Here is a 14,199-nt window from a genome sequence, read left to right on the forward strand (position 1 = left end):
ATAATAAAAAGCCCAACAACATTACAATTCTGTAAGTATCTTTTAATTAGGCCTTTAAAAAATATAATATATATAATTTTATTACAAATTTTTTTTTTAAATGTAGCGGCACCTGGGTGGTTAGTTGAAGGTCTGACTCTTGATTTGGGCTCAGGTCACGATCCTAGGCTTGTGGGATCAAGCCCTATGTTGGGCTCTGTGCTGAGTATGGAGCCTGCTTAAGATTCTGTCTCTGTGCCCACTGCCCCCACCCCCCGCCTCAAATTAAAAAAAAAAAAAAATTTTAAACCACAAAATGCAACATCCTAAAAAAAAAATCCAAATTTACTATTGATATTAATTCCTACAAGTTTGCTGTGCTACAACACACAAGTCAAGAAATTAATAAAATCTGTATGGTTTTTATACCGAAGCTAATATTGAGCCACACTGGAATTCACATTCTTAGCAAAACAGTTCCCTGAGCACACACTCCACACCTATCATTACAGGATAGTCATTTATTCTTCATCTTCCTCATCCTCTTCATCTTCTTCCTCCTCTTCCTCCTCATCCTCTGGTTCATTCTTCTTTGAACCTGTTGGTCTGCTAAGGCCCCTCTTTCCTGTTTCACTTTTGCCCTTGGCACGAAATGCAGCAATTTCCTTTTCATATTTCTCCTTTAGCTTTAGCTGCTTTCAGGTCATATAGTTGCTTACCTTCTTTGGCTGACTGTTCAGACCACATTACACCCCATTTTTTTGCAGTATCCCCAATGGATAAAACACAGTGTTCATTTTTGATCTTTGGATGATGTTCAGAACAAAACAATAAGAAAGCAGACGGAGACCTTTTAGGAGCATTGGGATCTTCTTTCTTTCCTTTCTTGTCACCTTTTGGGAGAAACACAATTTTTCATCTGTGAGCGAGCTTTGTCACTTTTTACCATACCTTCAAATTTCTACTTTTCCTTTGCAGACATGGTCTTCCATCTCTCTGAACATTTCTTGGAGAATTTGGTGAGATTGATAGAAGAGTCTGGATGTTTCTTCCTGTGCTCTTCCCGGTAGATCTGTATGAAAAAGGCATCTGAGGACATCCTGTCCAGCAGCTTGTTGGGGTCTCCTTTACCTATGGTGACAGACAGCATCTACCAGGTGGTGGCTTTTCCCGTGGAGGGGCAGGATCCACAGAGGCTCTGGTTTATCACTAATGCCATCCTCAGCCTCTTGTTTGGCAGAGTTCTCCAAGTCCTGCCGTGGACCACACCCCCCTTAATTAGGACTTTTGAAAATTTATCTGAGCCCCGCTTATTCACTGCTACAAGATGATTGTTCGAGATGAAGTAGAGAGAGGAAAAAGTTTTCTTCCTTGTCCAAGCCTGGCCACAGAGTGCTCTAATTCCAGCTCGTGGAAAATACTATTTGAGCATTGTGAACAGTGGGCCTCAAACTGAATTATATTTAAACCTCTTCTTCATCTCGGTAATTTCATGTGCTTTTATGTTTTCTTCTCACAAAGTCACTTTTAAAGTAAAATCCACTCAGAATTGTTTATAATGCATTTTACATGATAGGCTAAATTTGTTTCCAATTAACAGCATATAATATTGGCTAGGGAAACTGTAAGTAACGAGGAATCAGAGAGGTTTTTCATGGACTTTATCCATGTAACAGCAAACAAGTCATTGTGCTAAAATATATAGTAAATATGTTTTATCAGTGGCATTCTATTCACCCTGTCATAAAAATTATGGGTTCCAGTTTTAGTCTCTGCCATAATGGGAGATTTTTCAACATGGAAGTCTCTTGGATGATTGTGAGAGGGATGCTCACTAGTCACAGGGGGGCCCAGAGCAGAGCTTCATACCAGATGCTCTGAAGGAAGAGGGCAATCTAAAGAAAATCTTAATAATCCTGTATTCAGAGGATATAGAGTCTAGTTGGAAGGTAAGAACTTACATTTATCACAAACATTAAGAATATACCCAACGCAGCTAAGGGTAAATGCAACTGAACTCAAGAGTAAGCTAGAGTAAGCCAAAAAGTGTCGAATTCTTAGTGTTAGGAGGCACAGAACAAAGTGGTAAACTCACAGACTCTGGACTGCTAAAGACTAGGGTTCTACTCCACGTTGTGGAAGCCTGGGCATGTTACTTCACCTCTGTGGCTTTCAAATCCTGTATCTGTGGAGCAAAGCAAGGTGATGTCATGTCTTTTAGGAGGTAGATCCATGGTAAGTATGTAATAAGTGGTGGTTTTATCATCATGGTTAGGACAACGAATAAGGATAACAAAGTCATGTACCCTGAAGAAGGTACATGTTTCCAAGAAAGCGAAATATAGCTCTGTGGAAAGTAAAGAGATTTGATTTCAAGGTAAAAGTGTGTATTTCCAAAGCAGTAGGAAGGAACAAGTCACAATTTGAGGTAAGACTAAGAAAGGGAAGTTCCTTTGGGGGATTTATATGAAATAAAATCAATGCAGTGTTGACACCATTTAGGAAATAATATCTGAAGGTTCAGTAGAGGAGAGCAAAATGTAGAGAGAATCAGTTCAGGAGTCAGAAGACCTGTGTTCTAGACTAAGTTTTACCTTAAAGTCTTAATTCCTCTCCTGATTAACTCTGTGACTCTGGGCAGACCAAACCCTCTCTGGGATTTCAGTGTTCATCGGTGAAATTGGATGTGCGGTCTCTGAGGGTCACTCAAGACCTATGGCAAATAAGAGTTTAAGTTCTTGGGCATAAAAGTGACATGATTAAACCAGGAAAACAGCTGCTCCTCAAGCTCTTTGTAGTATGTATCAGAATGGGAAACAGGCAGAGGAGGACTAAGATAGACAAAGAGGTACATTTACAAAGCCAGTCTCACAACAGGACACCAGGAAGGACTGAATGAATCTGTTAAGTTGGTGCAGGAATGGATATTAAGAGGCCCATGAGTTCGGAGAATGAAAATGGCATGAAAATTACTGAAATCAAGAGATAGTAGTTATTTGTAGAAGAAAGGGAACATAATAAGCTTATTTTTCAAAGAAGTTAAGTGTCAGGACATGGCAGGATATCATTAATATTGACTAATGAGCAATAAATTAGATTTAGTGATTTGATATAAGAATAGATTATATTATACATTTTAATTACCACTTTATCATTTTAAAGATTTTCTAAAAACTGATTATGAAATTCATATAAGTGCACAAAAGTCCAAAGATAGCCAAGACAAATTTGAAGAAGAAGAAAGAAACAAAGATTTGCTCCATCAGCTATCATGATTAATGTAGCACTATATCAACTAAAATAATGTGGTGTTAGGGGTGCCTGGGTGGCTCAGTCAGATGAGCTCTTGGTTTTAAAACTCTTGATTTCGACTCAGGTCATGATCTCAGGGTTAGACCCTAGTCAGGGTCTGTGCTGGTAGGTTGGAGCCTGCTTGGGATCCTCTTTCTCTTCCTCTCTGCCCCACCCTGCCTCCCCCCTCCCCCAACTCTCATGTGCATGTTATCTCTCTTCCAAAATAAATAAATACATTTTTAAAAAATGTGGTGTTAGGGGAAGAGCAACATCTCAATGAATGGAAAAGAAGCCAGACTATCAAAGAATGGAAACACCTAATCTTACATCAGACTTCAGTGCATGCAGAGGTGACCTTAAAAACCAGCAAGCATTGTAAGTAGCTTCACCATCCATATGGAAAACCATAAAACTACCTCTCATACTTCAAAAAGAATTCTAAGTGAATTCAAGACATAAATGTGAACACAATAAATACCTTTTTATCATTTGTAGAGGGAAGGAGTTCTGAAACCAAGCTCAGAAAGTAAAAAGCATAAAGGAAAAGACCGATTAATTTGACTGTTATTGTTGATAAGGATATAAATTTGGAGAGCAATCTGGTAGCATCTAGGAAAGCTGAAGATGCATGTGTTTTAGACCCAGAAACTCCAATTTTGTTATAAACTTCAAAGAAACTTGAAGAGTTGTACGTAAGAAGGCATGCTGTGGAGTCTATAGTGGTGGAAGATTGGAAGCCACATACATACATATTAGAGGGATGGATAAGTAAATAATGATGGAACTCCCATACCTGTTAAATTTATCTAAACCTAGATCTACATGCATCAATATGGATAGAACTTAAAATACTACATATCAATTATGGATTCATATACATGTAGTAAAATTATAGATAATAGATGGGCAGGGTGTATTCCTACTTCAGGATAGGAGTTATTTTGGAGAGAGAAGGGAAATAACAACAGGGAGGGGAGTTAAACATTCTTCAACTGTATGCATCTGTGTATTTTTTTAACAATAAAGAAAATCTGAGTGATGAGTAATGAATATTTATTATATTACTACTTATATCTTTCTGTATGTTTGAAATATTTCAGAATAAAGAACTGGTGTTAGTAAGGTACAGTGGGAAATTTTTATCACTCTATAATTCAAATATTCCCTACGTATAAGTGTTTGAATTTTAAGAAATTATAATTACTGTCTTGGGAATGTTTGGAATTTTTACTTCAAATTTTCAGAGCTTTGGGTTTGTTTTGGTTTTGGTTTTGGTTTTTTGATTTTGGTTTTAGGTCTCTATTTCTTAAATTGTTGAATAAAACTTACATGGGAATGAAATGCCATAAAACACTGATAGCTCTATCCCAAAAGCATTCTTGGCTTATAAAGATTCACTGCATGGCTCCATTTTAATTTTGGCCATTAATTAAATAATCAGAGGCCACTACCAATTGAAAGTATGAGTGAGTTAATAAAATATTCAATTCACTAAAATTTACTTTCTAATACATTTCAAACATGGAAGTGTGTGTAAAACGAGGTATACCTGTAAATTCCAAAGTGTAACTCAGGCTCCTGGGACTATAGACCCCTTTGATCTTGTCACAAATTGGCTCCTGGAAACCAGAGGCCTCCTGGACTCAAGTCTCCAGGGACCTTACCCCTGAAGCATCTCAAAACAAATAAAGTGGTTGAGACAGATGCTGGACCCAGACAGAATGGCAACCATTTGACAAAATTAACCCCCAAACGATGTGAACAGACAATTCTCCACATGTAATTATGGCTTTTGTTATTTTTCCCCCATGAAAGCATTCTATTGCTTTGGCTTAAATGCCACAGATAGAGATATTCAGCCTTGGCTGGCAATATTTCTGATCCATATTTCAATAGATTATCCTGAATTGGCCTCCTGGAAGCATTTATGCTGACCAGTTTTGAAAACCTCTCTGTCAGCCCTTACCCTTACCTGCTAACGCCCAGCTCTAATGGATGAAAGCAGGGGGTGATGATAATCACTGTCTGCCCAGCCCTGAGTGCAGTGCCTGAGTCTGCAAAACAGCCTGTCTGGAGGGGAAAAAAAAAAAAAAAAAAAAAGGAAATAAAGAGTGTAATTCAATGAATACTTGGGAATCAAGTTTGAGGGTCTCTTTTTCCTTTTAAGGGAGTAGTGATATCAGAACCAGGATTATGAAAAAGAAAGAGTTAGTAAAAATAGGATCTTTGTGAATTAGAATAGCAAGGCCATTTCAAATTGAATTACACAGGATCATGGCAATTAGAATTGAAAAAGATCTCTCAGTCTTTCTCTGTCAAAGCATGATTACTCCCAATGGTATATTCTCCCGAGCTTAGTCTAGTCCAATTTTAAATGATTCAAGTGATGGAGGCTTCTCGGCTTCTCCTGGGATATCATTTCACAGTCTAAAATAGCTAACTACTAGGGGAGGCCCCCTATATATATTTTTTGCCTTATTTCCATTATTCTGCTTTGTATTTCCCCAGTCCACCTTAAAATGACTTGAATTTAATTTTAAATGGGTACAATCTACATTTAAATAATCAAACCCAGCTGAGTCTGGATCTTTTGGGATAGACTAATCTCTCCCTCTTCCTCTCTACCCCCCCCTTAAATATGTGTATATATACACACACAAACATATACGCATCATACATGTGCTCACATATACACAATTAGAAAATATTACAAAGCTGCAATATGTTTATGAGAAAAATTAATGAAAAGACCCCTAAGTTTTAGGTCACTAGTTGATAAAAACAATTATCAATTGCTTTTAACTGATACAGGAGCAACAAACAATAAATGTTATGTCACTTTCTGAATATTGTATTTATTGTGCATAGGTAAAATCATATGATCTTATAGTGTTTACTATAGCTTATTCAGTGTATATTGCAGAGATAAACAGTTTGGTACTGATGCCATAAATATATTTATAGAAATTATTTTGTCCACATTTTTTTGCACTCATTGAAACAATAGTGACTCATATTTTTTTGTGGATGGGCTCATTCTTAGACCATATTTGGTTTGAGCATTGAGTAAGTTGTAGAGCCTGAGGGAACAGCTTGGGGTGTTCAAGGTTAATGGAGGTTGCTTAAGGGTATTTAAATTTGATCAAGGAATGTATATAGCTTTCCATGTCCTTTCCAAAGAGCTTCCCTGAAGTGTTTTTCACACCTGTCAATCAACCAACCAATGTCCAATCAGGTAGGAAGATAGGTATCCCAGAAAAGGAGAAAAAAAATGTAAACAGAAATGTAAAAAATGTAAACAAAATGTAAACAAAAAAATGTAAACAAAAGTGATTTGAGGTTTCTTTAGAAAGACAGAATTCAGTATTTTCATGGGCATGGGTTTTTTTTTTTATCTCATCAATTCATAAAAATTTTTGAGCTGGAAAGAATCTTAGAGCTGGAAATCTTTGAGCTAGACTCATCTAGCTCAGTGATTACACAGTTGTGGTCTAAAAAATTATAAAGGGAGTCTGTGCAGCAATTTAAAATTTTAAATTTGTAGTTGGGTGAATTTCAGTTAAATATGTGGATTGAACATGTTTTTACATCAAATTCCTCCATAAATCTTGTAAAGATTACAACAAAGATATTTAAAAGAACAAAGAGAATGTGAGAGAAGACAGTAGCTAAAGAGACATGTCTACACATTTTTTGGAAGATGAAAGTAAATGTATGGTAACTGAATGAGTTGAACAGTGAAAGCTAATAATAGCTAACGATTTTCAAGCACTTATCATGTGCTAAGCATTATTGTAAAAGCTTCACATAATTTAATTCAGTTAACTCTCACAACAACACTGTGAGGTAAGTAGCATTATTCTCTCCATTTAACAGGTGATGACTCTGAGGCAGAGTGGGCTCATAAGAAAGCTGTTAAGTGGTAGAAACTGGCAGATAAAGCCAGAGGATCTAACTTCCACAACTGTGCACAGGGGAAGATCAATGACAAGCAAGACAAACTGACCCACCAAAGACTATTGACTTGTTGAAAGACTAGAGAGAAAACACTTAGAACACTGGCTCCCCTTTACTTTTCCAAGTAAAAGGAGATTTTAAACATCCAACTAGGTCAGAAGATTGAAGGATTCTTAAAGGCAGAAACTGAATGTCCTTGAAAAAATACAATAACTAACGTTGTAGGTTCCCATGAAAAGCCAGATAGTCACCCAATATCACACAGTGGTGCCTGTCTACAATCCCACCCATGTACGGAGAGCTTACAGTCAGATTTTACTGCATCACTCTTGATGTTTGTTTCTGTTGACTGTCTTATCTCTTGCTAATAGGTCGCTTTTCCCTTGCTTTTTAGTGTTTTCATTTTTTAAAAATTTTATTTATTTTGAGGGGTGCCTGGGTGGCTCAGTTGGTTAAGCGTCCGACTCTTGATTTCAGCACAGGTCATGATCTCATGATCATTACATACAGCCCCAAGTAGAGCCTGCTTAAGATCCTCTTTTTCTTTCCCTCTGCCACTCCCCCATGTACTTTCTCTCTCTCAAAAAAATAAAATAAAACAATAAAATAAATAAAAGCTTATTTATTTTGAGAGAGAAAGAATGCATGTGTGGGGGAGGGGCAGAGAGAGAAAGGGAGAGAGAGAATCCCAAGCAGGCTCCATGCTGTCAGAGACCAATGCAGAGCTCAAGCTCATGAACCATGAGATCATGACCTGACCAGAACTCAAGAGTCGTATACTTAACCAACTGAACCACCCAGGCACCTCAGTGTCTCATTTTTGACTGAGTGCAGCACAGTATGTGCAGAAGACCAATGGACACTGAAAACAATTTTGTTTGAATACCCATGTGGGAAAAAAAACTGAACATTGACTCCTACCTAATACCACACACAAAATTAATTAAAGGTGGATTACAGACCTAAATTTAAAATAATTAAGCTTTTTAAAAAATTTTTTTTATTTTTATTTTAAAAAAAATTTTTTTTAACATTTATTTATTTTTGAGACAGAGAGAGAGCATGAACAGGGGAGGGTCAGAGAAAGAGGGAAACACAGAATCTGAAACAGGTTCCAGGCTCTGAACTGTCAGCACAGAGCCCGATGCGGGGCTCGAACCCAGACCGCGAGATCATGACCTGAGCCAAAGTCGGTCGCCTAACCGACTGAGCCACCCAGGCGCCCCACAAATAAGCTTTTAAAAGTGAAACAAAAATATATTCATGAACTTATAGTAGCAAAGATATCTTAAAAGGCACAAAAGGCCTTAATCCAAAAAAAAAACAAAAAACAAACCAGATTGATCTATTAGAATTCATCAAAATTAAGGAACTTGGTTCATCAAGAAACACCATTAAGAGAGTGAAAGATAAAGACACAAACAGGAAGAATATATCTGTATACGGATATCTGACAAACTACTTACAAGAGCATGCAAAAAACCTCCTTCAAACAAATAAAAGACAACCTAATGTAAAAATTAAGTGAAAACTTGGAAACAAACATCACAAAAGCACATATCCAAATATCCAATAAACATAGGAAAAAACATTCAGTATCACCAGTCACCAGGGATATGTAACTTAAAATGACAATGGGGAATCACTGTAAAACCACCAAAATGGCTTACATTAAAAAGACTGACTATATAAGTGGTGTCCGGGTGGCTTAGTCGCTTAAGCATCTGACTCTTGATTTCGGCTCAGGTCACGATCTCAGGGTTTGTGAGCTCAAGCCCTGCATGGGGCTCTGTGCTAACAGCATGGAGCCTGCTTGGGATTCTCTGTCTCCTTGCTCTCTGCCCCCCACCCCCACTATCTCTCTCTCTCTCTCAAAAACAAATAAATACACATTAAAAAACAAAAAGACTAACTGTATCAAATTTTGGTAAGGATTATGAGCAATTTGAACTTGTTGAACTTGTTGACACAAGTATAAATTGATGCAACCAGTTGGGAAAACTGTTTTGTAGTACCTACTAAAGCTAAATACATACCTATTCTACAAGTCAGCAATTTTACTCCTAGGCATATATCCCAAAGCAGTGGGTTTATATATCTACCAAAATACATGTAAAAGAATATTCATAGAAGCTTTATTCACAGTAGCCTCAAATTGGAAATAATCAAAATACATATTTGTGAGAAAATGGATTTAAAAACTGTAGTAAATTTATATGGTAGAATAGTAAACAGTTATTTAAAAAGTTTTAAAAGAAGAATAAATTACTACTATTTGGAACAAAATCAATAAACCTCACAGGTAATATTTTTGGTAAAATGCAGGTATAAAAACATACATACTGCATCATTCAATTTATATGAAGTTCAAATACAGTACAAAGTACTGTATGGTATTAATAGTTAGAATTAGCAGTCAGGGGAGTCTTATCTGTGGTACTGAAAATGCTCTATACCATAACCATGTGTTAGTTACATGAATTCGTACTTGTAAAAATTCATCAAGTTGTACATTTAATATCAGCGCACATTACTGAATACACATTATTCTCAATGACAAAAATGTGTAAGTTTTTTTTTAAAAAAAGTGTCATCTAAGATCATGACACATTTGAAGAAAATCTCTAAAACAGAACAAAATGAAACAAAACAGACTACATTCTTTCCGGAGAGTTAGGAGGATATATTCATCTATGAAATAGAAAGCAGGAATTAAACACAAACAAAAAACTTAAGAAAAAAAAAACAGAGAACAAGAAATAGTCTTTGAGAAAAAAAATAAGTAAAAGGTAAAAATTCCATAGAAAATAAAGTTAAGGAAATTATCTAGAAAACAACAAAAAATTGGGAGATAGTCAATAAAAGTTAAAAGATGTTTAAACAACTTAGTCATTCTAGGCAAATGTGCTCATTGAGGCCACAATGGTCCTTGCCTTCCATAATTTCGGTCTAATCCTGGGAAGAACCTGGGCATATTCTGTAACAAGGCTGTTCAGTGACTGCAACACTTTTTTGTGTGTGTGTATGAGATCATTTATTTATGTCAACTCATCTTGGTAACAACTATTTCCTCATGAAATATGATCGGCAACGATAATTTTTTGAAGAAAATTGAGAAGACACATGAATTAACCTTTACTTAATTTTATTTGGTAGATGAAACATTTCAAAACGTGAGATCTATCTGAGAGAAAGAGAATAATAAATATGGTCCCTAGTGGTTAAAACACAACAAAACAGTTAGAGACAGGTGGGAATAGTTCCACACAGTTCTTTTGATATATCACAGTACTTTTTTATCATGTAAGCCTCTGTTTTATCCATTTTAGAATATTGTATGTGATCACTGCAAAATAATTTCTGCTTTCCCATTTCCTTAGATAAATCACGTACATTGTAGAAAATTTGGATAATACTGTAAGACACAAATAGAAAAATCAACCATGACTATTCTGCACAGAGATAAGCACCATTGATACTCAGTTAAAATTCTTAAAGTCTTTTATCTTTCTCTTTCACCATAAATACATTTTGGGGGACAAGACTGAGATCATATTATACATATAAGCTTGAGCCTTTTTTTCATGTAATAACATATTGTGGTCATCTTCCTATATATATTTTTTTAATTCATCATATGTCATCATATAGATGGCCCATGATTTATTTATCATTATCTTTTTGTTGGACATTTAGTTTGTTTGAATTTAAAAATATTATCAGTGCTACAAATTATGATAATAACATAAAACATTTGTACATTTTTAAGGCATCTGATTCTTATTGCCAAATTGCCTTTTAGAAATGTTATCTAAATTTACATTCACATTAGGCACTGAGTGAAGTGTCTTTTTCATTGAGTCCTAGCCAAATCTGGAAATGCCCATTTTTATAAAACCTTCAACAATCAAAAGGGAAAAAAATTAACACTACTTTTTAAGTTTGAATTTCTGCTTATAACATCGTTGAACATCTCTTCAAGTGATTATCAGCATTTTTGTTTTCCTCTTTTCTGAGTTGCCCATTCATGATATTTTCCCCAAGTTTCCTCATGTTAGGATTTTTTTCTTCTTTTTCTTTCTCTCTCTCTCTCTCTCTTTTTTTTTTTTAAGACAGAGAGTGTGTGTGTGCAAGTGACCGAGGGGCAGAGAGAGAGAGAGAGAGAGAGAGAGAAGTGAGGCTCACCCAGGGCTTGTGTTTTTACCCAAAGTGGGGCTCATGCTCACCTGATGTGGGACCTGACTCACCAACTGTGAGATCATGACCTGAACCCAAGTCAGATGCTTAATGACTCAACAACCCAGGCACCTTCTTTTTCTTCTTAATATGTAAGAGCTTTAATAAGTTAAAGCTATTAAGATAAATAATGTCTAAATGCTTTTTCTCTTTTGGTGTTGCTTTTCTTTGTTTGACAAATTATGCACGTTTGCATGAAGTAACATTTATGAATGGAAAGGTAAGTGGAAGAACAGGGTCAAAGGAATTGACAACCTGTACTACCGTAAGCATGGCTACATTTGAAAAGCATAGCTGACAATGGCATTGGCAAATCTAGAAGGGGAAGAAGACTGGGATAAAATGGTCCTTGTGGATGAGATGTATTTTGGGGAGTTTCCCATATATTTGTATTATGTAAGCAGAGCATTAACAAGATAAAGGTTCTCTCAAAAATCTACTCAGAAGTTAATTCTTCAAACCACGATGGAAATCTTTCTTTTGCAGAATGAATAAGTCTTTTGGCTAAACATGGATAAAAGCTTTTGCTCAATGTGGCATAATAACTCTAGTAGGCTCACAGCAGCAAAGCTAAGTCTGTCTTGAAGTGTCTTATTACAATAAAATAAAATTTAACCTCTTAAACCCAAGACATAAATCACTCACTTTTCTTTTCTTTCAAACAATTTGTGAGTATATTATCATAAATGCTACCTGTCACAAGACTGATAGCTGTCAGTAGCTGAAAAATATGAATAACATCGAAAATGCATTTGAGTATGAAAACCATGATAGCATTTTGTAGAGAGGTGACAATAATAAGAGGTTATGTCAGACAAGAAAAATTTTCAGGAATCGGGAAATCAAGAAAAGTTTCTTCAGATTAACTAAGTTCCTAAATCAGTCTCACCAGAATGGTATTTCACCAAATTTAACAGTCAATAAAATACTTACTGGCTTTTCGTAGTTGGTAGCAATGGCAAATTGAGTTTACCTTGTGAATTTTTATATTAAATCTATGCATCAAGTTGCAGAGCATAATTTCAAAACTGCACAATCTGAGTTTATATAGCTTTCCAAATGATATCTGAAACAGTCATTAATATTTCTCCAAAAATGTAAAAATAAGCTCACCTGAATTTTAAAATGTACTTTTAATCATTAACTAAGATGAGTAAACCCAGATGCCTTTTAAAAGATTCATCTCAATGTATTTCAGATAAAAGAAGTTTTATCCAAATTTCAGAACTCAATTTGTATCTCTTTCGCATTTTCTGATTTAAAAAAGTATTACATGCAACTATTTGGATTTATCTCAAGGGTATTATGCTAAGGGGAGAAAAAAACCAATCTCAAAAGGTTATATACTTTATGATTCTAGTAATAGAACATCCTTACCATGACAAACTATGGAGATTAATGGTTGTCAGGGGATGGGTTGGAGGTGGGTGTGACTAATAAAGGGATAGCATAAGGGAGTTCCTTTGTGTTGCTGAAACAGTTTTGTATTTTGATGTGGTACCAGTTACAGAAATCTTTACATGGGATAAAGCTGCATGGAACAATACACACACACACACACACACACACACACACACAAATAAGTACATATAAAAACTGGCGACAACAGAACAAAGTCTACAGTCTTGACTAGTATTGTAATCAGGTCAGTTTTCTAGTTTTGATATTGTACTACAGCTATATAAGATGTCACTATTGTGAGAAACTGGGTGAAGGGTTCATTGGACCCTGCATATTAATTCTGCCATTTCCCGTGAGTCTAATTATTTAAAAATAAAAAGGTTTTTCTTAAAACATGACTTCTACTCACCCACATTTTAATGTTATATAGGCAATTGTCAGAAATGAAGCAAATCAGAACTCTTAGCAGCCAAATTATGTCAGAAAATTCATGCATTAACAGTAACTCATTTTACTTGTTAGAGAGTTCCTCAGGTTCTCATTCAGTGCCTACTTGTTCTTATTTCAAACACATTTCTAATATATTTGGTAACTGCTTTCCACAACTACAGCAGATACATTCATTCAATCAGCCATTCATTTATTCATGTATTTATGTTTAAACATTCACAATATCTTGCTGATTGTGCCAAGTAATGTGATAAGCAAGATGTTCTGATGAGTTATATGATTTCTGTCCCCAAGGAGTTATGGCTTAGAGCAGTGATTTCCACAAAAAGATATGGAGAAGGATGAGGGAATATATATCAAAAAGTTACAGGCTTTTCAAAATATACACTATTCTATCCTCCAAATTCTTATGTATCCCTTAGAAAGATAACATCCTACTTCCTAGAACACAGGAAAGACCATAAACAGGAAGAGGGGAGGGGTGAAGATAGATAGGACAAGATCAGCAACAATCTTACAGGTTGGAGCTTTGGACTTTACCTTTAAGACAAGGAAGTGTTATTAAAGGGTTTTAGGGAATGGGTTGGGGGTGAGTAATCAAATTTAGTTTTTTTCTAAGACTGTGCAGGTCTAGAGGATGGATGACTAGTTAAGAAACTGTTGCAGGGGCACCTGAATGGCTCAGTCAGTTAAGTATCCGACTTCGGCTCAGGTCATCATCTTGGGGTCTCTGAGTTCAAGCCCCATGTCAGGCTCTGTGCTGACAGCTCAGAGCCTGGAGCCTGCTTCAGATTCTGCATCTCTCTCTCTCTCTCTCTCTCTCTCTCTCTCTGTCTCTCTCTCTCGCTTCTCCTCCAGTCATGCTCTGTCTCTTTCTCTCAA

At 35.9% G+C, this 14,199-nt stretch overlaps 1 pseudogene; it reads right to left on the minus strand.

Annotated features, from left to right (window-relative positions):
- Positions 1-455: 455 nt before the first annotated feature.
- Positions 456-1,129, minus strand: LOC125164570 (high mobility group protein B2-like; annotated as a pseudogene).
- Positions 1,130-14,199: the final 13,070 nt, after the last annotated feature.

Source organism: Prionailurus viverrinus, chromosome A1 (genome assembly GCF_022837055.1).
Source record: "Prionailurus viverrinus isolate Anna chromosome A1, UM_Priviv_1.0, whole genome shotgun sequence".
Classification (NCBI taxonomy): Eukaryota; Metazoa; Chordata; class Mammalia; order Carnivora; family Felidae; genus Prionailurus; species Prionailurus viverrinus.